Genomic DNA, 21,368 nt, shown 5'->3' with positions numbered 1-21,368 from the left:
AGAGATGAGTAGGTTGCAGGGAATATCTTGGGATCTCCATACACCATAGAGACCCCAATCCAGTGGACAGGTACAGAGGATGAATCAGACCATGAAGAGGCAAATCAGCAAAATATGCCAAGAAGCTAAATTGCAGTGGCCACAAGCTTTACCAATAGCACTGCTGAGGATTTGGATAAAGCCTCGAAGCGGGATGTCAGTCAGTCCTTATGAGATATTGTATGGGAAACCCTAGGAATCCCCTGAACCTAATCCAAATGTACATGTTACAGGGAAGCAAGAGGTGTAGAATTATGTTCTGTCTCTTGGAAAAGCTCTAGCTTGACTTTGGAGCACCCTTGTGTGGAATAGGCCGCTGACTCTTGAGACTCCAGTTCATGGCATCCCCCGGGAGATGAAGTGTACGGTAAAAGCTGGAAGGAAGAACCATGAAAAGAAAGGTGGAATGGACCCTATCAGGTACTGTTAACTACCTTGACAGCAGTCAAAGGAGCTGGACTGGATCCCTGCATACATTACACCAGAGTGAAGAAGGTTTCCCCTGCACTGTGGACTGCACAAACTGTAGGGCCAACAGAGCTGCAGATAAAGCGGGTTTGATTGTTTCAAATGTCTAGGTTGCTAGTGACTGTAATGGTGATTATTTGATGGCCTTTAGTGCCATCAGTTGGAATCAATGTTACCTTGAGATGTGAAATGCAAAAGGATCAGCTGACAACTCTTCATTTTAGAATGAAGAGGGATGTGGGGGTGCAGCCAGAAACACAAGTGATAGAAGTCTCTAATACTATCCAGGCAGAAAATGTGGTGATTGGATTAATTCAAGATTTTGCCAACATGCAAAACACCAGCAAAATAACTGCCTGTCTGCCAATACCAAAGGCACCAGGAGACCTAATAAGTTGGGGAATTATAACATCAAAATTTCCTGAAATACAAAAGAATAAAAGTGAAAATGTGAGCTGTGTATTGCAAATAGATTACGAGTACCAAAAGAAGACAGTGTTTGAAAATGCTGTGAAGCCAAAGTCTTCATCTCTATGGCATTGTCATGAAAATGGAGGAAAGGATGAAGCAAAACTAGGCTGGTATGGGAGATTAGGGAATTATGGATAGTGTTATGAAGAGATAGCAAAGGTTATTAAAGAAAAGATTCCAGTGTCAAAATGGAAGTATGAAAGACAGGAAAGAAAGGATCGGGCTGAAGCGTGGAACAGTGCATGGTCAGTGAGTGCTTCAGAAATTCCAAGATATGGCAGATACCCCTTGGTGCATGAAGTGGGGAGGCTCTGAAAATGAAACAGATCCAGGGGTATGGAACACTGCAAGCAGTAGTAGAATGGAAGCAGACAAAGTGAATTGGTGGGTATGGAACAAAACTTAGGACTTGTTGGAGTCTGAGATACAGAGTGTGTGCCCTTGTTTCTAATACTTAGTTCTAGGAGTCAAAGAAACACTGAATTTCATATGACATGAAATTCATGAGCATGTTTTCATGGTGATACATGAAAACAAATGTTAAAGTTAGATAGGAAAAGTGTAAGTGTGTAGATTAGAAAGTTTCTTAAATCACTGGGTGAAAAAGTAGTTTAGAGAACAGGAGACAAGATGGAGGATTTAGGGTGTTGTCTCTTGTCCTTCTCCTTTCTTCTTCATGTTCTTCTCCGAGGGGTTTTTGGGTAGTAGTAAGTGATTGGGTAAAAAATGCCACAGTGCAGCGCACAGGTGTTGGGCCATTGGGTCACTAAGAAAAATAATTGAGTTGACATCTGTTAATTGGGTAAATGGACATATAAAATACCTTGAAGAGGATCTTTGTAAGCCATTTTACCCTTTTCTATCATAGTGCACATAGCTCCTTGTACCTTGTAATGCTGGTAAGAAAAGAATAAACAACTGAGACTGAACAAGAGAAAACTGCCTCCCTCTCATCAATCTTCAGTTCCAAGGGAAAAAGAACCTAATCCAAAAGTCCCTAATGAGATAGATAAGAAGCAGCTATCAGTGAGAGACAACAGAAACAATGGGATGGATTCCACTAAAAGATCAAAGAGGCACTGAAAGGACACTATGAATTCCATAAAAGTAAAGAATGAAGAAGGGATTATGCATTGGGGGTTGCGGGGAAGGTATGGCAGGTATCAGGCGTTCCGGGCAGTCTGTACCTGTCAAGTACCTCAGCCTGTGGGGAAAGAGAGAAGGGACAAGCGGCCGGGAATTAGGATAAAAAGGAGGCTGCGCCCTCCAAAAATTTGAGAGACCCCAGGGGAATGCCCCATGGCCTCTCTCTTGATTCGAATAAAGGAAAAAGGACTCCTCTGTCTCCTTTTTGGATATAAACCTCTGGTGTTTGTGGATTAATTTTCCTGACACCTGTTTTGGTAGGTGAGTGCAGTAGACAGAAGGTGGCACAGGTTTAGTAGATGGCGCCTGCCCCCAGGGCCAGGGCAGGCAACTGGGTTCTTTCCTGTGACTAGAATAGTTACTGCACTTTCCATCTCTATGAGTTGTTTTTATGGCAGAGGAAGATATTTTGGGGAAGTGCACGGAACCCAGCACCATGGGAGTGACTCCAGCATCTCAACATTTCCCTTGAGCTCCATGTGCATGACTTAGGTAGCTGTGGAGCCAGCTGGTCAAAGGCCCAGCCCTGCCTCCCATTTGAGGGGAAGAAAGAGGAAGAGTTCATCAGGGCTCAATCAGAAAGGAAGTTTTGATGCTTCCAGAAGCACAGCTTTGGTAGCAGAGGAACATCTCGGCTCCTGCCACCCACTGGCCCTTGGAATGCACACACAGCCCTAGTTTCATTTCAGAAGACACCAAGAAGCTGGACAGTTTGAAAGGGCAGCTGTTGTTTCACTGTTGCACTTCTTGGCTTGTTAAACACCCTCCTAGCTGTACTACAGCCTGTGCTTGAAGACGCAAAAGTACCATCCTGGAGGAAAGGCATCCAAAGCTTGACAAAGGCTGAAGGGAGTGCCTTTGATCACCCCTTTTCCCAAGAGGTCTCTTTAGCTGAAGTTGCTAACAAGAACCAGACTTGACAGCCTAGAATATGCTTATGGTTTATGGTTTTATTTTTTGGGTCCTCAGTCCTGCATGGGATTCAGGAAGTGGGTGCTGCAGAGGCTCCAGCAAGGCATCAGAAACGCCGGCCCCGCACCCAAGGGTGGCGCAAGATCTCCTCCAGCTCTGGCCTGTCCGCGGGGTGCTTGGACAAACAGCAGCGGATCAGATGTTGGCACTCTGGGGAGAGAAGCCAGAGAGTGCTGGTCATTTTCAGAAGGCTCCTGCTCAGCTGCTGATGGCGCCCACAGGGCCCGGGCCGCGCTGCGTGTGCTCAGAGCTGCGCCAGCCTCCCAAGGGACTCTGCCCTGTGTGGGAGAGTGGCACGCTGGGACACATGCACCTCCTTCAGTTGCACGGGCCACCTCCTGCAGCCAGCTCTTGAGGGCAGATCCATGTCCTGTGGAGCTGGGTGAGGGCCATGCTGGGCTGCATGCTGCCATCTGCAAAAGTCTGCCTACTTGAGGCCAGATACCAACCTGGAGAGATCTGCTGCCTGAAGAAGGGCTGCCCCAACCTGATGTCACGGTCCTCCTGGAAGGGGAGGTTACCACACACCATGACATAAAGCAGCACGCCCAGGGACCAGATGGTCGCTGAATGGCCATGGTAGATGCCAAGGCAGATCCACTCGGGTGGGCTGTACGCGTGTGTTCCTAGGGGAGATGGCTGGCACTGTCCACATGCAGGCTGCTGGCTTTCAGCGCCTGGTGGCCGCCTCCTGGCAGAGGCAGGAGCTGCAGCGGTGGACACAACTTCTCCCCGAGGCCACCCCACATCCCCCAGGCAACTGGCCAAAGCCAAGAAACCATTCTGCAAGGCAAAGAAGGCCAGCAGAGCAGCCCAAGCCCTTGTGGGCCTGCTAAGCTGAGGGGCCAGGAGCTGGCTTTTGCAGCCGCCCCTGTGGGCAGGGCCAGCAGCCAGCTCCTGGGGCACAGCATCTGCTGCCAAAGGGCAGCCAGCAGCCAGCTGAAGGATGCAGCCTGCAGCCCAGGAGGGAATGGGGCCGTGCAGTGCCTGGCACTGGGAGCAGGGCCCGGGTTGTGGGCTCACAGGCAAATTGCGTGAAGACTTGCTCCTGGAGAAAGGTGCCGCAACCAAAGTCAATGAGCTTCAGCTCGCCGCTCTCCAGGTCCACCAGGAGGTTCTCCAGCTTGATGTCTCGGTGCAGGACGCCGCAGGCAGTGCAGTGCCGCATGGCCCCCAGCACCTGGCAGAAAAGCCAGCGTGCCATCTCCTCACACAGGAAGCCCTGCTCCAGCAGGAAGTGTAGGAGATCCTGAGATGGCTGCGGACGTTCCATCACCAGCAGGAAGCTGTCAGGCAGCTCAAACCAGTCGAGGAGCTGGACGATGTTGTGGCAGCCAGAGCCCACCTTCTTCATGAGCACGATCTCCACGGGAACACGGGTGCCGTCGGGCTGTGAGGAAGAGACAATGCCTCCAGCAAGCCGGATTCTGCCAAGCTGTGGCTGTGCTGCCTCCTGCCTGGGATGCCCCAGTGCCCTCTTGGGCAGACTCCCTGCTGCTTGGCATTCCTCCTGCCCAGAGGTTGCTTGGAGGTGCCCCCTGCCCGGCCCTACTGTCCATGTTTGGCATCTCTGGGCCCACAATGCCCCGATGGCTTGCACGCTGAGCCCATGCCCGCTCCCCCAGCCATCTACCGCCTCCCACTCCCGGGAGCCCGGGCTTATCCCTGCCAGCCGTGCCCCGCTCTGTCCTGCTGGCCCCCGCTCACACACCAGCTCGTCCCACTGCAGGACGCTGTCCCGAGCCACGCGTTTAATAGCCACCTGCAAGCCATTGAGAGAGAGAGAGAGGCTTAGCTCAAGTCCTGCCCCGCCCCATCCCTCACCCTCCTCGCACGCCCGGCCATCACGGCCACTCACAGGGCTCCCATCCGAGAGGCGGATGCCTGAGAAAACGGTGCCGAAGCCACCACTCCCCAGCTGCAGACCCAGCTGGTACAGCTCCTGCAGCTTCTTCTTTTGCCCTGCCACCAAGAGCGAGCCATCAGCCTTGTGCCCAGGAACCTCCCCAAATGCCCACATTGAGTGCAGCGGGCTGGGCCAGTGTGGCTCATGTTGCTCTGACCTGCTTCCTGCTGCCTGCCGAGCAGTGGCCACCGCCTTGCAGCCGTCGGGCTGTTGAGCAGCAGAGCTGGGACAGCAGAGCTGGGACAGCAGAGCACGCAGAGGCTGCAGGAGCCGCAGTGCAGTGTGGCTGGATGGCACCGTCACTGTCCCCGGCGTTGTGGGCTGGACTCTGCTGTTGAGAACGGCCGGGGCTACAGCCCAAAGCTTTGCACAGGGGGAGCACAGGAGCAGCTGCAAACCAGACGGGTTTTTGAAGCCGTGCCATCAGAACTGGCACTGCAAACAGCCAGGGACTGGGCTGCTCTCAGAGGCCATGGCCTGGCCTGGGGTGTCCCTCAAGAGCACTGGGCCAGCCTCAGACAGCTCCTCAGGAGATCTCACCTGCTCTTAGAAAGGCCTTGGCGGTAGTCAAGGGCTGTCTTGGGGCAGCTTCCTGGAGATGGAGGAACCTCCTTGGTGTTTTGAGGGTCGTCTCCACCACCAGGCTTAGGCTGTTGCCAGCTGGCACAACTTGCACAGTGTTCTGGCAGCTGTGGGATGACAACTGCTGCTTCCAGGATGCTTGCTGTTCCGCCAGCTGCTCCTGAGAAGGCTCCCCTGGATTGGGCTGGGCTCCCACTTGGACTTCTGGGCTTTCGCTGGCCACATCAATGGTCAGGGTTGTAGCCTTCTTGTTGAAGTCTGTGAGTCCAAGGGAGCTGGAAGAACTGTCCGTGGGCTCTGCACCTTTTGCAGGCTGACAGGTCTCCCTGAGCCTCTGCGAGGGATGGAGGCTGTCAGGGATAGCAGAGGCTCCTGGCAGAATGGAGGCTCTCTGACAGCCTGACGTTCCTGCCTGGATGGTGGGTCTCTGCTGGTGTGCCATCCTTGCAGGCCTTGAGGCTTTCCCAGGGCTGGAGAATTTTCCTGGGAGCAGCCTCTTGGGGTGATGCAGGCTTCTGGAGGAGCCAGACGAGCCACAGCAGGCCAGGTGGCCTCGGTTCACCAGCTCCTCCAGTTCTCTCCAGGGTGCCTGCCACGTCCCAGGATAGAGCGGCACACACGTCCCATTGCGATCCCAGAGCAGCAGCATCAGTTCCTGCAGCTCCTGGGCCACTGCCATGCAGGAGCCCCAGCTGCAGGAGCTGTCCAGAGGGATCGCAGGAGCACGTGGCCACTTGCCAGGGGCCACCAGGGGCCTGGAGTATCTCGGAGCCACAGAGGCTCCTCGCTTCCTCCGTGAGCCTCTAGGCCAGACCCAGCAGCGCTTGCTCTGCTTTGGCTTCCATGTCTACTGCCTCCGTGGTTGCCCGTGGCCAACAGCCCAGCAGACAGCCACAGCGGCCAGCAGCAGGACAAGCACAGTCATCAGGACAACACCGTCATTCATGACTCCGGCACGTCCCATCGCGACTGCACTGGCAGCTGTGGCTGCTGGCCCGTGTTGTAGAGCGACAAGGCAATGATGCCACAGTGCTGTGGCCAGGACAACTGTGGCACATCGCAGCCACAGGAGGTGATGTTTCCAAAGTGACCAGCAATGATGGAGCCCAGCACACTCAATGACATTTTTCCTGGGGCCCTTGCGTACCAGTTCCCTGAGCAGCCTGAAGTCTGCTCTCCTCATGCCACGAGCTGAGGCTTTGCTGGCCCTTTCTCTCTTATCCTATGTTTGAACCTCAATTTATTTGTGGTTGCTGTGGCCACCAATGATGGCCACCAATCCCCACTTGGCTCAGGGCATGTGGGGCTCAGAAGGAGGCCTGGCACTAGGGGAGCTGAGCTGGAGAATCCTGGGCTGGGGGGGCTCCCCCCTTCCTGGGAGGAGGCTTCCTTGGGATGAAGAAGGGTCTGGCATGAGCCACGAGGCCCCTGGCCAAGGGATGGCAGTGGGGGATGTGTCTGTAGCAGATGCTGTCTGGAAGGAGCTTTGGGAAGAAGTGGCAGTGTGTAACGTGATGGTCGTGGATGGGGAGACAAAGAATGCACAACTCACGCTCCAGGTGCTCATGAGACAAACAGCCTCATTTATTATTTACAACTCACTTAAATACTCAGTTCAAATTTCCCAGGCTAGAAAGCCATTGGCTGATGCTTCTTTCCCTGCCCAGCCTCCTGGCCAGTGGTGTGCAGTGGTTCACACATAAATGAGGCTAGCCAGACTAGATTTGACTTACGTCTAGATTTTCTTTGGCCAGTCCAGACCAGCTGCACTGTGACACTACTGCAACAATTCACCCTTTTCCGTTCAATTCAAAATATAGAAATTGCTCTCAGTTGTTTTATCTGCAAGGGCCCTTTGCAGACATGGTAACAGCTACAGCATAGGTTTCATTTGAAGTTTTTGAATTAATTTTGAAGTGCGGAATAAAAGGAACCCTATAACTCGCAGAGTAGTTATAAGAGCAGGTATGAATTTATTCAGTGCTGAGGTGCATGGGGATATCTCCTCCAAAAGCATGCACACCTTTTTGATTGGGTTTTCCCTTTTTATCCTTTACAGACTAGGTTTACACCAGACGCCTAATACATATTAATTTCCTAACCCCGCCTGCCTTCACTTCATATTACAATTAGCCCCGTTCCCCTTTCAGTCCTTTGGCTGCTTATTGGGACTTCAAATCCATTTCTTCCGGCTTAGGGTCCGAGGAATCTCCTTTATCTTGTGGTGCCTTTGTCTTTGCATCTTGTTTGTGTATTCCAGCTCCTTATCTCATCTTGCAGTCTGGCTCTTTCTCCTGTTCTTGTGGATTAGGGTGTCAGGGTATGGTTTTTGTCAGACACTCCTTTTAGTCAAGCATTTCTTTCTAATTCTTAATTTCTCTGTTTCACAGGTGAGAAATTTGGACCCAAAAAGTGGAATTAAAAGGAGAAAAAATAGGTATTTGAGTGCCCAGATGGGAAATTTGGACCCAGAAGTGGAAATTTGGTGTTAAAAGGGAGAAATTTGGCCTACAAAATAGGAATTTGGGTGCCCAAATGGGAAGTTTGGACCAAAACAGGGGAATTTGGGAAGTTTAGACCCATAAGGGGGAGTTTCGGCGCTGAAAGGCAGAATTTGGGCCAAAAAAATGTTGACTCAAAGCTCCTGGAGTGGCCTGGCTGGCTGAGTGATGAGGTTTCTCTTCACTCTGGTTTCCAGCCAGCAGATGTTTGTGGGGTTCACTGATTTTCTTCAGGAATTTGAGTCTTATCAAGCGAGTAAAGAAATCAGGGGGAGACTCTCTCCCTGTGTCATGAGGTGACTTTACATTTAAGGTGGTTGTGAGAGCTAAGGAAGTTGAAGTTGCTGGGGACTGAAAGGAGTCTCTTCTCCTGACCAATTATTGGTCATTACTGGGAATTGACAGCAATTTTAACCATTGAAAAGGGAGATCAACTTGTGAACCCTACCTTAAGATGTAAAGTCAGGGCACTTTAGTTCTCTTTGTTTCCTGGCTGTGAAGGGTGGCAGAGCTCCAGGCCTCCCGTTCCCTGCCCAGGCCATGCGGCCGGGTGGGGATGGGGCCGGGCCTGCTGCGGCTCCCGGCCGGGAGATGGGGGGGCCTGGGGAAGGTTTTCCTCGGGCCGGGCCGAGCCGATCTCTGGCTCGGCTGCAGGTTTTGCTGTAACTAATTCACTAGAAACTGCCGAGTGAAGAAAGGGGCTCTGAACCTGCAGCAAGCAGAGACAGCCACACTCTCCAGAGCAGCTATGAGGAACCTTCTATCACAGACAGCTCCAGCTCCTGCTCAGCAGAGATCACCGAACCAGCTACAAAAGCCTGGGCAAGATTTTAACTCTTTCATTACCCAGATGAGACTTGCGGATTAATCTTTTTATCCAGAGAGAGAAAAAGAGAGTAATCAACATGAAAAGAGACTTTATAAACTACCAGTGACAGGAAAGAAAATAAGCTTCAGGAAAGGTAGAGAATTAAGAAGATGCTTTAATTAAGCTGAAATATCTTTCTGTTAAAACTATGGAGATGGACAATGAAGTCCTGAAAAGAACTCCTTTAATTCATGATACAGTATCTAGGGAGGAATAAAGTGTTCAAAGTGTAAATTTGAGTAAAAAGTAGAGTAATTATGGTATAGTGAAGTGCTGGGAGATTTGAAGCCTTGAGAGGCAATGAGAAAACTGTTTTCTGGTGAAGCTCACAGAAACAGATGATGAAGACTTTTTTCCCTTTGAATAACTTATCATTAAAAATGTTATCCCTAGACTCATGGCCCATACACACTTCAGAGGGATGTGAAAATGGGAGGAGTGAACTCTAATAATAGCAGCTCTGGGCAGCTAACATTAGGGCAATGGAAAACTATAACAAAAATAGTTTTCTTGTGAGAAACTCCATAAATTAACAGGAACAAACTTCTGTTTCTCTATAAAGACTGGTGAAGAGGCGGTAGCAAGAATTGGGACTGTTTTAACCATCAAAGTTCCAGAGTTTTTTGTCTCTGTTGTCATGTGAACAAGGAAATAGTGGGTAGATAGGGGATGGAAAGGTTTTTCTGGAAGTTTATTCTGGTGTTCTTATTATTGTAGTTTGTCAATAAACTTTCTTTTTTTTTCCCTTTTAAGTTGTATGCCTGTTTTGCTCTTGTTCTAATCCATATCTCACAGCAAGAAATAAGTAATTTTCTTAGTTATTGGTTTAAAACCATGACAGGCCCAAAGCACCAAGGATCCACTGTGACACTGCAGGGCCCAAAGCACCAAGGATCCACTGTGACTCCACGGAGTGCCATGGAACCGTGGAGACCATTGTGACACTGCAGGGCCTCATGGAACCATTCTGACACCAAGCTGGCTGGGAGTGTGGATGTGCTGAAGGGCAGGAGGGCTCTGCAGAGGGAGCTGGACAGGCTGGATGCAGGGCCCAAAGCCAACAAGGTGAGGTTGAACAAGACCAAGTGCCGGCTCCTGCACTTTGGCCACAGCAAGGCCTGCAGTGCTCCAGGCTGGGGCCAGAGTGGCTGGACAGCGGCCAGGCAGAAAGGGAGCTGGGCCACTGATGGACAGCAGGCTGGACATGAGGCAGCAGTGTGCCCAGGTGGCCAAGAAGGCCAATGGCCCCTGGCCTGCATCAGGAATGGTGTGGCCAGCAGGAGCAGGGCAGGGATTCTTCCCCTGTGCTGGGCACTGCTGAGGCCACACCTCGAGTGCTGTGTCCAGTCCTGGGCCCCCAATTGAGGAAGGCCATGGAGGGGCTGGAGCGTGTCCAGAGAAGGGCAACAAGGCTGCTGAGGGGTCTGGAGCACAAGTCCTGTCAGGAGTGGCTGAGTGTGGTGGGTTTTAGCTCTAGCTAAAATCACCAGAGTACTTCCTTCTTTCTTGCTGTGAGATATGGATTAGGAGAAGGGCAAAAAAGGCTTAAAATTTAAAAGTAATAAAGAAACTTAATGAACAAGACTACAAGAAGAAAAAACAAGAATAAAATCTACAGAAACCTTCCCACCCCCTACCCAACTTTTCCTTTCCCAAGTGACACGGCAGAGACAAAACCTGGGATGTTAAAGCAGTGCCAACTATACAATAGTCTTTTCATCAGTCTGTGCAGGGAGAGGAGTTTTCTCTTGTCATGCCATGGAGACTTCTCCACAAGAAACAGTTTTCTTGTGGCTTTTCATTTGTACAAATGGCAGTCAACCAGGCACAAACTCTGCCCTCTCCTCCCATTTTCACACCACTCAGAGGAGATGTCCCCCCGAGCATCCGGCCACATCAAGAATGCTGCTTCTCAATGCTGCATTGGTGCTGAGCAGTTTTGATTTTAGGGAATTTTGGGCACACTCCCAGTGCCAAGGAAAGCTGTGTCTCCTGCTGTTCACAAACAGAGAAGGGCTGCTGGGAGATGTGGTGGTCAGAGGCTGCCTGGGGTACAGTGACCATGGAATAATGGAGTTTTCAATATTCTGGGACAGAAGGAGGGGCAGCAACAAAACTTCTACACTGGAATTATGGAGGGCAGACTTTGGCCAATTCAGGATGCAGATTTTGGCAGAACTGAATCAGGTACTGATTTTTTTAAAGGAAACAGCCCTTAAAAACAAAGAAGTCCAGGAAGGATGGACACATTTCCAGAATAAACGTCCCAAAGGATCAGGAGCAGCCTATCCCTGTGTGTCAAACAGTGAGCTAGTGAGGAAAATGCCTGGCCTGGCTGGGCAGGGAGCTTTTTCCAGGAACTCAGGAAAAGATGAGGGTCCATCACCTTTGGACAGAGGGACAGGCAACTCAGGAAATATTTAAGGATGTCGTTAGGTGCTGCAGAAAGAAAAGTAGAGAGGTGAAAGCTCAGTTAGAGCTTAACCTTGCTGCTTCTGTGAAGGATAATAAATATGTTTTTATAAATACGTGAATGGCAAAAGGAGGGGTAAGGACAACCTCCATTCCTTATTGGGGGGATGAGGTTATCAAAGATGAGGAAAAGGCTGAGATACTTAAGCCCTTCTTTGCCTCACTTTTCAACAATAAGACAGGTTGCCCTCAGGACAAGTGCTCTCCTGAGTTGGTAGATGGCACAGGGAGCAGAACAGACCCTCTGTAATCCAGGAGGAAGCAGCTGGGGACCTGCTGAGCCACTCAGATGCTCATAGGTGTCTGTGATACCAGATGGGATCCATGCTAGGGGCATGAGGGAGCTGGTGGATGAGCTCCCCATGCTGGTCTCCATCATTTACCATCAGTCCTGGCTGACCAGGGAGGCCCCAGAGGACTGGATTAGCCAGAGTGACCCCATCCACAAGAAGGGCTGGAAGGAGGATCTGGGCAACTGCAGACCTGTCAGCCTGAGCTCAGTGCCTGGTGAGGTTTTGGAACAGATCACCTTGAGTGCCATCACAGGGCACCTCCAGGATGGCCGAGGGGTCAGAGCAGCCAGCGTGGATTTCAGTGTCTGCATTGATGGTCTGGATGGTCTGGATGGAGGTCTGCTTGGCCAGCTCATAGCTAGCACCTCCAGCTCAGCAGGTTTTGATGTGTGCATGGCTGACAGAGGTGTCTTGGACTGTTGCAGGATGCACAGGGTTCCTTTGCTTTTGGTCCAGTGGGTGAGGGAATGAGTGCTCTTCTTGTGGGGAGGTCTAGTACCACTGCTCAGGGCATAACTGAGCACCTAGGAATCATTGATTCAGACATCACGGGGTGGATTTACACCGTGGTTACCATGCTCACCCCCCCAGCACTGCAGGGCCCAAAGCACCAAGGATCCACTGTGACACTGCAGGGCCCAAAGCACCAAGGATCCACTGTGACTCCACGGAGTGTCATGGAACCATGGAGACCATTGTGACACTGCAGGGCCTCATGGAACCATTCTGACACCAAGCTGGCTGGGAGTGTGGATGTGCTGGAGGGCAGGAGGGCTCTGCAGAGGGAGCTGGACAGGCTGGATGCAGGGCCCAAAGCCAACAAGGTGAGGTTGAACAAGACCAAGTGCCGGCTCCTGCACTTTGGCCACAACAAGGCCTGCAGTGCTCCAGGCTGGGGCCAGAGTGGCTGGACAGCGGCCAGGCAGAAAGGGAGCTGGGCCACTGATGGACAGCAGGCTGGACATGAGGCAGCAGTGTGCCCAGGTGGCCAAGAAGGCCAATGGCCCCTGGCCTGCATCAAGAATGGTGTGGCCAGCAGGAGCAGGGCAGGGATTCTTCCCCTGTGCTGGGCACTGCTGAGGCCACACCTCGAGTGCTGTGTCCAGTCCTGGGCCCCCAATTGAGGAAGGCCATGGAGGGGCTGGAGCGTGTCCAGAGAAGGGCAACAAGGCTGCTGAGGGGTCTGGAGCACAAGTCCTGTCAGGAGTGGCTGAGTGTGGTGGGTTTTAGCTCTAGCTAAAATCACCAGAGAACTTCATTCTTTCTTGCTGTGAGATATGGATTAGGAGAAGGGCAAATCAGGCTTAAAATTTAAAAGTAATAAAGAAACTTAATGAACAAGACTACAAGAAGAAAAAACAAGAATAAAATCTACAGAAACCTTCCCACCCCCTACCCAACTTTTCCTTTCCCAAGTGACACGGCAGAGACAAAACCTGGGATGTTAAAGCAGTGCCAACTATACAATAGTCTTTTCATCAGTCTGTGCAGGGAGAGGAGTTTTCTCTTGTCATGCCATGGAGACTTCTCCACAAGAAACAGTTTTCTTGTGGCTTTTCATTTGTACAAATGGCAGTCACCCAGGCACAAACTCTGCCCTCTCCTCCCATTTTCACACCACTCAGAGGTGTGTTCACAGGACATGAGCTCAAGGGGTTTTATTTTAAGGATGAGTTATTCAAAGGCAAAAGTCCTCTTCATCTCTGAGAATTGAGGCTTTCTTGTTCTCTCCTTGGGGGAAAGGGTCTTCATCAGCTCTCATCTCCCTCTCTCTCTGTTCAAGCTCTCATGGGATCACAGCTACTCCACCATCTGCTTGTCTTCATCAGTGGATACCTTTGCCCAGAACTACACCTTGAATACTTCAATCCCCCAAAACTCTTTCATGAATTAAAGGAGTTATTTTTCAGAACATTATTATTAATCTCCATGGCCCTATCAAATTAATATTTCAGCTTATTAGAGCATCTCCTCATCACCTTCCATCTGAGGCTTGATTCCTTCTTTTAGTGACCTTGATGTTTCACGTTGTCTTTTTCCGTGTCACTTGGTTCTTTTCTTTTCCTGGAGAGAGGATTAAAGTCTGCAGGTCTCCTGTGTGTAGTGCAAGGGTTAAATGTGTCCCAAGCCATGGCAGGCAGTGGTGGTGTGGGATTTCAGGTGTGGCTGGTGCCAGCTCTCAGGAGCTGTCTGTGCGGGCCGGGGGGCAGGGGGGTGTTGGCGAGTGTCATCAGCCGTGGCCTGGCCCAGCCTGGGGGCCGGGGGCTCCCCTGGGAAGGCCTTTGGCCACCCCGCTGGAACGGGACCCGGAGGGCTTCCCGGGAAAGCCAGCAGCGCAGCAGAGCCTGGCCTGGCCTGGGGGGGATCCCGCAGTCTCCATCTCCCCCCGGGAGCAGCTGGGCTCCGGCCCAGGCCCCCCCAGGCCGCACAGGCCACGGGGGAGCGGGGCCAGCCACACCACAGCTCTGCTGCCTTTCAAGGCTGCAAAGAAAGAGACCAGTTCCTGGCCTTGGGTCTTTAAAAGGTGGCATTCACAAAGGTGAAGTTACTTTTCAGGGGTGCAGAATGCTGTCAGTTGTCAGAACTGGCCAGCTATTGGCTTGATCTCAAGCACACAAGGAACTCCCCACAGCCTCTCTCAGAGGAATCACTTCTGTGGGTGTTTCCCACTTCTTTCCCTAAATGCTAAACTACCACACCCTTTGATCATAACATAATTCTCATAACTCACAGGCATCAAGGACTTATTTAACACCAAGTAAGTTCCTCCAGTATCAACCAAAAATTCTACTTCTTTTTCTTTTTTGCCTCAGTTTCATTTATATAACCAGGAGGTCTGTTGGGATGGACTCCCCGGGTCCCCTTCAGTCTTCTTGTGCATTTGTGTGACTGCAACCACCCCTCCTTTCCCTTCTTTCTTTTGGCCATCTTGCTCCCACTTTGGACACTCATTTTTCCAGTGATCAAATTCTCCACAGTACACACATTGGTCTCTACCCAGTCGAGATGGGCCTCGTTTGGGTGGTCCTTGTCCATCCCTTCCTTTCCCTTTTCCTTCCTCCTGTACCACTGCTACTAGCTTCTTCATTTCTTGCTTATATCCGTCTTCTCAATTGCTGAAAACTCTCCATGCCTCTTCCAATAAGGCTTCTAAGTTTCACCCATCTGCCCCCCAAAGCTTTTGGAGTTTCCACCTCATGTCCCCCATGGATTGTTCCAGAAATAGATGAACTAGCTGCTGTATTCCTACTTCAGAGCCCGGCTCCAGTGGTGTGTGTCTGTGCATCGCGTCCTTCCAAGGATCTGGGAATTCCCAGGGAGATTCCCAGGGACCTTGTTTGATTGCATATAAGGCTGCCCAGTTCATGGTTTTAGGTCCAGCCCTCTCCACTCCCTTCACTCTCCACTCCTGGCAGCTTTCTGACTTTCTCCTTGCACTCGACTGATTTGGATCCCATGGTGGGTCCTGGAGAGGAAAGTATTTTTTTCCATCCATTTGTAATGTTTTATAATGGTCCTTTGCCAGGTCCCCTGCTGGTTTTAGAACCAATTGTTTCTCAGTTTTGGTTAATGCATCTAATAACAATTGTGTGTCACTTCAATCAGGGTTATGTTGTTTGACTATCTATCGTAAACATTTGGCAGTGTTTGCTGGGTCGCTTTGATAATTCTTTGTGACCTTTTCTCACACCTCTGTGTTGAGAGGAGAAAAGCCTTCTTTAACTACCATTGTCCCTCACAGTCTTTTCCCACTCTCCTTTGTGCACAACCCAAGTCTGAGACACAAAATGGGTCCTTCCACACACAAGCTTTAAGATCTCAGGCTCACAACCAACCTGTCCTCGCTCACACTGCAGGCACCCCTGGGCTGTTGGGCAGAAGAGCAGTGCCAGCGTGGTGCACAAACCTTACACTGGAATAATACCCACACAAAATGTTGTCCCTGTTGTGAGTGAAATACCCCAAGAGCACAAATACACACTATTCCTGGCATCCCTTCTGTCCCTTCTGGCATTTCCAGATCTTTAGGAGAGGGCTGTTCCCAATCCAAAGCTGTGATCTTTCTGGCAGAAGTTTGATAAACTCCCTCTGATAACACCCGCTCGTTCCCTCTATCTGTCCAGTGGTGCCCTGGGTTTACAAACTCCCAAGGGTCCAGGCCAATCCTCTGGGCCAGAGGTAGTCCTTTAATTTGCCTTGCCAGGCTTGGAGCGTTCTTTCAGCCCTTCCACTGCTTGTTATGACTAATAAGATTGAACACCCAGCGTACCCAACACAGAAAGCGAAGGAAAGTTACCAGTGTGCTGGGATTATAACATCTGACACAGGAGAGCAGTATTGCTACAGAAATACACACAAATCACAAAAAACTCTGCAAAAATACACAATGACTTCTGAAAAACCTGTAACGAAGGAGAAAAAGCCAAAACTACACTCTTCAAGTCACAAACTACACTTCTAATAGTCCTAACCGTGTCTCAGCCACTGTCTCAGTCACTCACACACAATCAAAAGTCTGGACATAACACACTTCACCAAATAGCAGCTTTAACACAGGGGTTTGTTCCAGCCACCCCCAGAATTGCCAGTGGCCATTGGTCAATGAACCTTTGACCAATTTGGTCAATGAACCTTTGACCATTGGTCAGTGACCCTTTGGTCAATGAACCCCCCTTTGCCGGCCCCAGCCGGTCCCCTCCTGCCAGCCGCGCAATCAGCCCAAGCGGTCCCTGCACCGCTCACTGACCCATGGTCACTTGCAAGCCCACCTTACCCCAGCAGGGACGAGGCTACGCGCAGGGACGTCTCCCTGCGGCTCAGCAGCAGCAGCCCTTTAGTCCAGACCCCCCGAGGCTGGATTATAATACAAACCCTTTGATCCACAGGCAGCAGGTTCCTCGTCTATCCCTGCGCTGAGCGCACCAGTTGAGGAGTACCCCGAGAAGATCCCGGGGCGCGCCTTGGGGAGTCCATCCCCCGTGTGCTCCCACAGGGGGATAGAGAGGACTCCTGCCTGGCTCCCCAAAACTGACACATGGAAAGACTCTAAAACTGCAGGAGTTTGAAAGTAGGTTTGATTATTTATTATTGACAGGTGCTGGGCACACGGGGGATTGATGCTCCAAAGACGTGTGCAAATGTCACAAGGCGAACATTCTCTATTTATCTCCCAAGGTATTCCATATGCATAGGATTACACAATTTGCTTCATGCATATTCATTTCTTGGCTCCTCCCATCTCCCTTTCATATGGCAATTACTTCCACACCCCTCTAGGCATTCACAGTTACCAGAATTTAAGCTCTATGACTAATGTCATGCCAACTTTGTCTATCTGAAGGTCGATTTTCTCTTGAAACATCACTTATCTTAAAACTACATCCTGTATACTATATTTAACTTATAACATCTACAAAGGGGTGCATCTGCCTTGTGACACTAATTCCCTTTATTGCTTTATAATAATAATTTTCCAAATAGTTACAATTTAGTTAGTAGGTATCATCTTCATTTATCACACCTTAATGGAAAATATTATCAAAAGTCAAGAGAAAAAAAGGAAAAATATAATACACAAATAGAATAGCAAAAATGACTCATGGCGCAAAACAGTCTTGGCCTGCAATGAGTTCTGTTCTGAATGTCATGCACAAAGCAACAGGCACCTGATTGTTTCTGAAAAGCACCAAGTTGTCATGTTCCTCAGGGCATCCCTGAGCTCCTGGTTCCTCAGGCTGTAGATGAGGGGGTTCAGTGTTGGAGGCAGCCCTGAGTACAGAACTGGCAGTGTCAGATGCAGGGATGGGCAGCAGGGTGGCACAAGTGACCTTTAGGCTTTGCAGGGCCCAGGCACAAGGGCTGTGCCAGAGTCAGGGCTGAGGTGCCACTCTGTGGGCTGGGGCAGAGCCCAGGCAGAAATCAGCCCTGAGCCAGCAGCTCTGCAGTGCTGGCCACCAGGCCGGGGTGCCAAGGGAGCCTTCTGGCCATGGTCTGCAGGGAGCTGCTGCTGCTGCCAAGGTGCTTTTGGTGCCTCAGGCTCTCCCTGGCACAGCTCCCAGCACGGCACTCTGCACTTGTGCCCGAGCCCTGCCCTGTGCTGGGGCTGGCCTGGGGCTGTTCCTGCAGCGGGACCTGCCCTGCTCCTGGCACAGCAAAGGCAGCTCCTGCTGGAGCAGGAGGCTCTGCCTGCAATGGGCTCAAACAACTCCAACAGGGCCCCGTTTGCAAAGCCCCCGGTGGGAAATGAAGAGGGGCTCACGCTGCTTTTGGGGTGAATCATGCTGAAAGCAGGCTGAGTCCTCCATCCCAAAGTTCAACAGGCTGAGAGGGAGCTGAAGCTGTGGCAGAGCTGCTCAAATGCCCAGAGAAAGGAACAACCAAGTGCCAGCACGGAGAGCTTCTGCAGAGCTGCTGAGCTGGCACGGCCTGGGCACATCTGACTGACAGGGCAGCACTTCAGACCACAAAAGCCCCGTCCCAAATTTTAATGGCAGCATCTCCTGACATTTCTCTCCTTAGGGCTGGTGTGGAGATTCCTCCTTGGAGTGGAGACAGCCCTCAAGGTCACTGCTTGAGGCTGAGCTAAAGATATTTGCCCATGGATGTTGGTCTAGGGGAGTGACACCCAACTCTACTTAATAACTGGCTTTGCTTTAATGCAATTGCTTCAAAATTGTTTCCCAGAGCACTATATTAAAATAGATGTTACAGCTCCTATACTGTGGAGCAAATAATTCTGATTTCCTTGTCTGGTCTTCATCATAATTAATCATACCTATTTTTCTATAAGTACTTCTGCTTTCCTGTTCTTCATCGATAAAATTGTACAAAGGTTCAATTCGACCTATATAATCCTTTACACAGAAATCCGTGACAAAGTCTGGGGTTGGGATTGGATCCAGCCACTCCCAGGCTTCTCTCACAGAAAGAGTTTAGAAATCCTGGGGGTCCTGGCTTGGGGGATCTTGGGCTGTAACTGGGGTGTTGGGGGTCCTTTCTGCACCTGGTGACCCAACAGCAGCTTCTCTAATAACCTTTGCCTGAAGCTCCCACTGTGCCCATGACAGGAGCCCCTGGCAGTGTCTGTGACATCCCGGCTCTTTGGCAGCCTGGGCACTGCTGGGATGTCACCCTGGAGCCCCTGGCAGTGTCTGTGACATCCCGGCTCTTTGGCAGCCTGGGCACTGCTGGGATGTCACCCTGGAGCCCCTGGCAGTGTCTGTGACATCCCGGCTCTTTGGCAGCCTGGGCACTGCTGGGATGTCACCCTGGAGCCCCTGGCAGTGTCTCTGACCTCACTGTTCTTTAGCAGCACAGGGATGTCACCCACCACTGGACTCCTGTCACTGCCTGTGACAAATTGGCTCCTTGGCAGTGTGGTGACACCTCTGTTGTCACCCTGGAGCCCTGGGACTGTCACCTCACGACCCTCAGGAAGATGAAGGAGCCCTGGGATGTCCCCAAGGAGCCCCTGGGACTGCACGTGAGCTCACAGCTCTTCAGCAGCCTGGAAAGCCTGGGATCTGTTCATTCCTGCTCTGCTGAGGATGGATCCTCAGCAACTTGGAGGGAGGTTCCCTGATGAGTTTTACTTCTCCAGAGGCTTGTTCAGTCTTCAGCTCTTCACTCCAGGAGTTCAGTCCCTAAAATTCATTAAGATTTTAAACCACTCCAACAAGACTAGCCCCTGTGAGTAATTTAATTTCATATCTTCAATTCTTCTGTAGTTAATTATATAGATTTTAGAAGTGTATTCAAAAAGAATATACTATATTTTTAAATACTGCAGGGGTTTTTTTATCCTACTTAGTTTTGTTTTCCTGTTTATAGATTGATGTCAGCAATCTCCAGTTGATATTGATCCTGAACACCTCATAAATCACTCAGAATAGATCTGAAAATCAAGTCCCTTTGTTATCATTCAGGAACACATAATCACAGAATGATTATATGAAGGTGTTTTATTGAAGAGCTCTGGGTGTCAGGGGTACACGTACCCAAATCTGACAAATATTGGTTTTGAGCTGAACATGTTTTTATACTCTATCGTTCTATAACTTATATATTAATTATTAAACTTACATTGTTCTATTGTATACATTGATTTGACCCAAGAATGGATTTCTCATGATCCCCCCTCAAACCCCTAACATAGTTTCTCATGACTCTTTAAACAATAATTATATCTAATCACATCTGACAATTGTATCATTTACCATATACTGATTACACAGGTGCAGTTTCACAGGATCTTAGCAAGCACAAGGCCTAACATTTCCCAGGGCCTACTTTTAACACTCTTACGAGGGCTAGCCAAGCCTTTCTTCCTCACTCTCCTAGTTTTCTATGATTTCAAAATCTTTTATTATCACCGTTTATGGCTGACAATCCATCAGCCTTTGTCCCTAAAGCCCCCCATCTCAGGGCTGGGGTCTCATCCAAGGCCTGGCCCCCAGAGCAGCTGAGGAATGGAGCCACATCCAGGGGTGTCCCCAGGGCTCAGGGCTGGGGCCAGCTCAGTTCAATCTCTTTATTGCTGCTCTGGCCCAGGGCACCCAGGGCCCCCTCAGGCAGCTGCCAGGGGAGCCCAAGCTGGCTGGGAGTGTGGCTGTGCTGGAGGGCAGGAAGCTCTGCAGAGGGATCTGGGCAGGCTGGAGCCATGGGCCCAGGACAATTGGATGAGGTTCAGCAAGGCCAAGGGCCGCGTCCTGCCCTGGCCTCACAACCACCCCAAATCCCTGGCCGTGCCCTGGCCCTGATCCCCACAGCCTGGCCTGTTCCCTTCATCCCTGCATTGCCAGGGACTCTGTGGGACACGGCAGCTCTGCTGTGCCTATGGAGGGAGCTCCAAGTGCCACCACTGCACTGGGAACCACAACTCAGCGCCTTTGTGTCCTTTGGGGCTCAGCAACTGGGGAGACTCAGAGGCACAGCAAGTTTCTCTTCATGGCCAACAGAAAAAATGGAAACATGATACCATTTGAAAAACATCAAAACTCTTCCCTCAGCAATGTGACACAACCCAGCAGCATCTGACGTGCCCACTATCCACCAGGGATATCCATACAGGAACATTTTTAGATAAAGACAAAGAGAATTGTAAGAGCCATAAGCACAATTAAGGTGTTTCATAATGACTTATTTGAAGTTCTGAAAGAAAGACTGGGCAACTCCCTGAAGCTCCAAGTGTGAAGCCACTCAGTTGAGAGCCATTGGAATACCCAGAGTGCAGCTAGAGGAGGAAGTCTGGGAGCAATGGGAAGGACACAGATGCAGCTGCTCTCGTTAAGAGATGTCCTTAGACACGGCCATTTAAACAGGAGAGGTGGAAACTCCTGAATGAAGAAGGACATGAAATAAGAGACTGAATATTGGTGACACAAACAGAGGGGAAGATCAGTATTCCTTTTCCTGTCATTATAAAATTCCAGGATATTCGTGGTCTCTCCTGGATGGAAAAGCTTGACATTTTTTAAAAGTACTCAACTGACCCAGCTGATGAGATGTGCTTGTGCACCTCACAAGCTGCAGGTCCCCTACAGCCCTGGAGGGCTCCTGTCCCATCTGCTCTACTCCAGTCTCAAACAGGGACCAGCATCCGAGAGCTGAATGGGAAAGGATCTCAGCAAGTCTGCAGCCCAAGGTGTCAG

General features: G+C 50.5%; 1 long non-coding RNA gene and 1 pseudogene across 1 annotated transcript; one reads left to right on the top strand and one right to left on the bottom strand.

Annotated features, from left to right (window-relative positions):
* Nucleotides 1–3,054: 3,054 nt before the first annotated feature.
* LOC111944814 (serine/threonine-protein kinase pim-1-like) lies at nt 3,055–7,921 on the bottom strand (annotated as a pseudogene).
* Nucleotides 7,922–9,917: 1,996 nt separating this feature from the next.
* On the top strand, nt 9,918–17,284 carry LOC147649092 (uncharacterized). The gene is made up of 2 exons (XR_015279693.1): nt 9,918–10,679; nt 13,201–17,284. It is a non-coding gene; the product is annotated as an uncharacterized LOC147649092 (long non-coding RNA).
* The last annotated feature ends 4,084 nt before the right edge of the window (nt 17,285–21,368 follow it).

Source organism: Cyanistes caeruleus, chromosome 28 (assembly GCF_971803275.1).
Source record: "Cyanistes caeruleus chromosome 28, bCyaCae1.hap1.1, whole genome shotgun sequence".
In the NCBI taxonomy this organism is placed as follows: Eukaryota; Metazoa; Chordata; class Aves; order Passeriformes; family Paridae; genus Cyanistes; species Cyanistes caeruleus.
The sequence above is the reverse complement of the archived record's forward strand: the minus strand, read 5'-3'. Positions and strand labels throughout refer to the sequence as shown.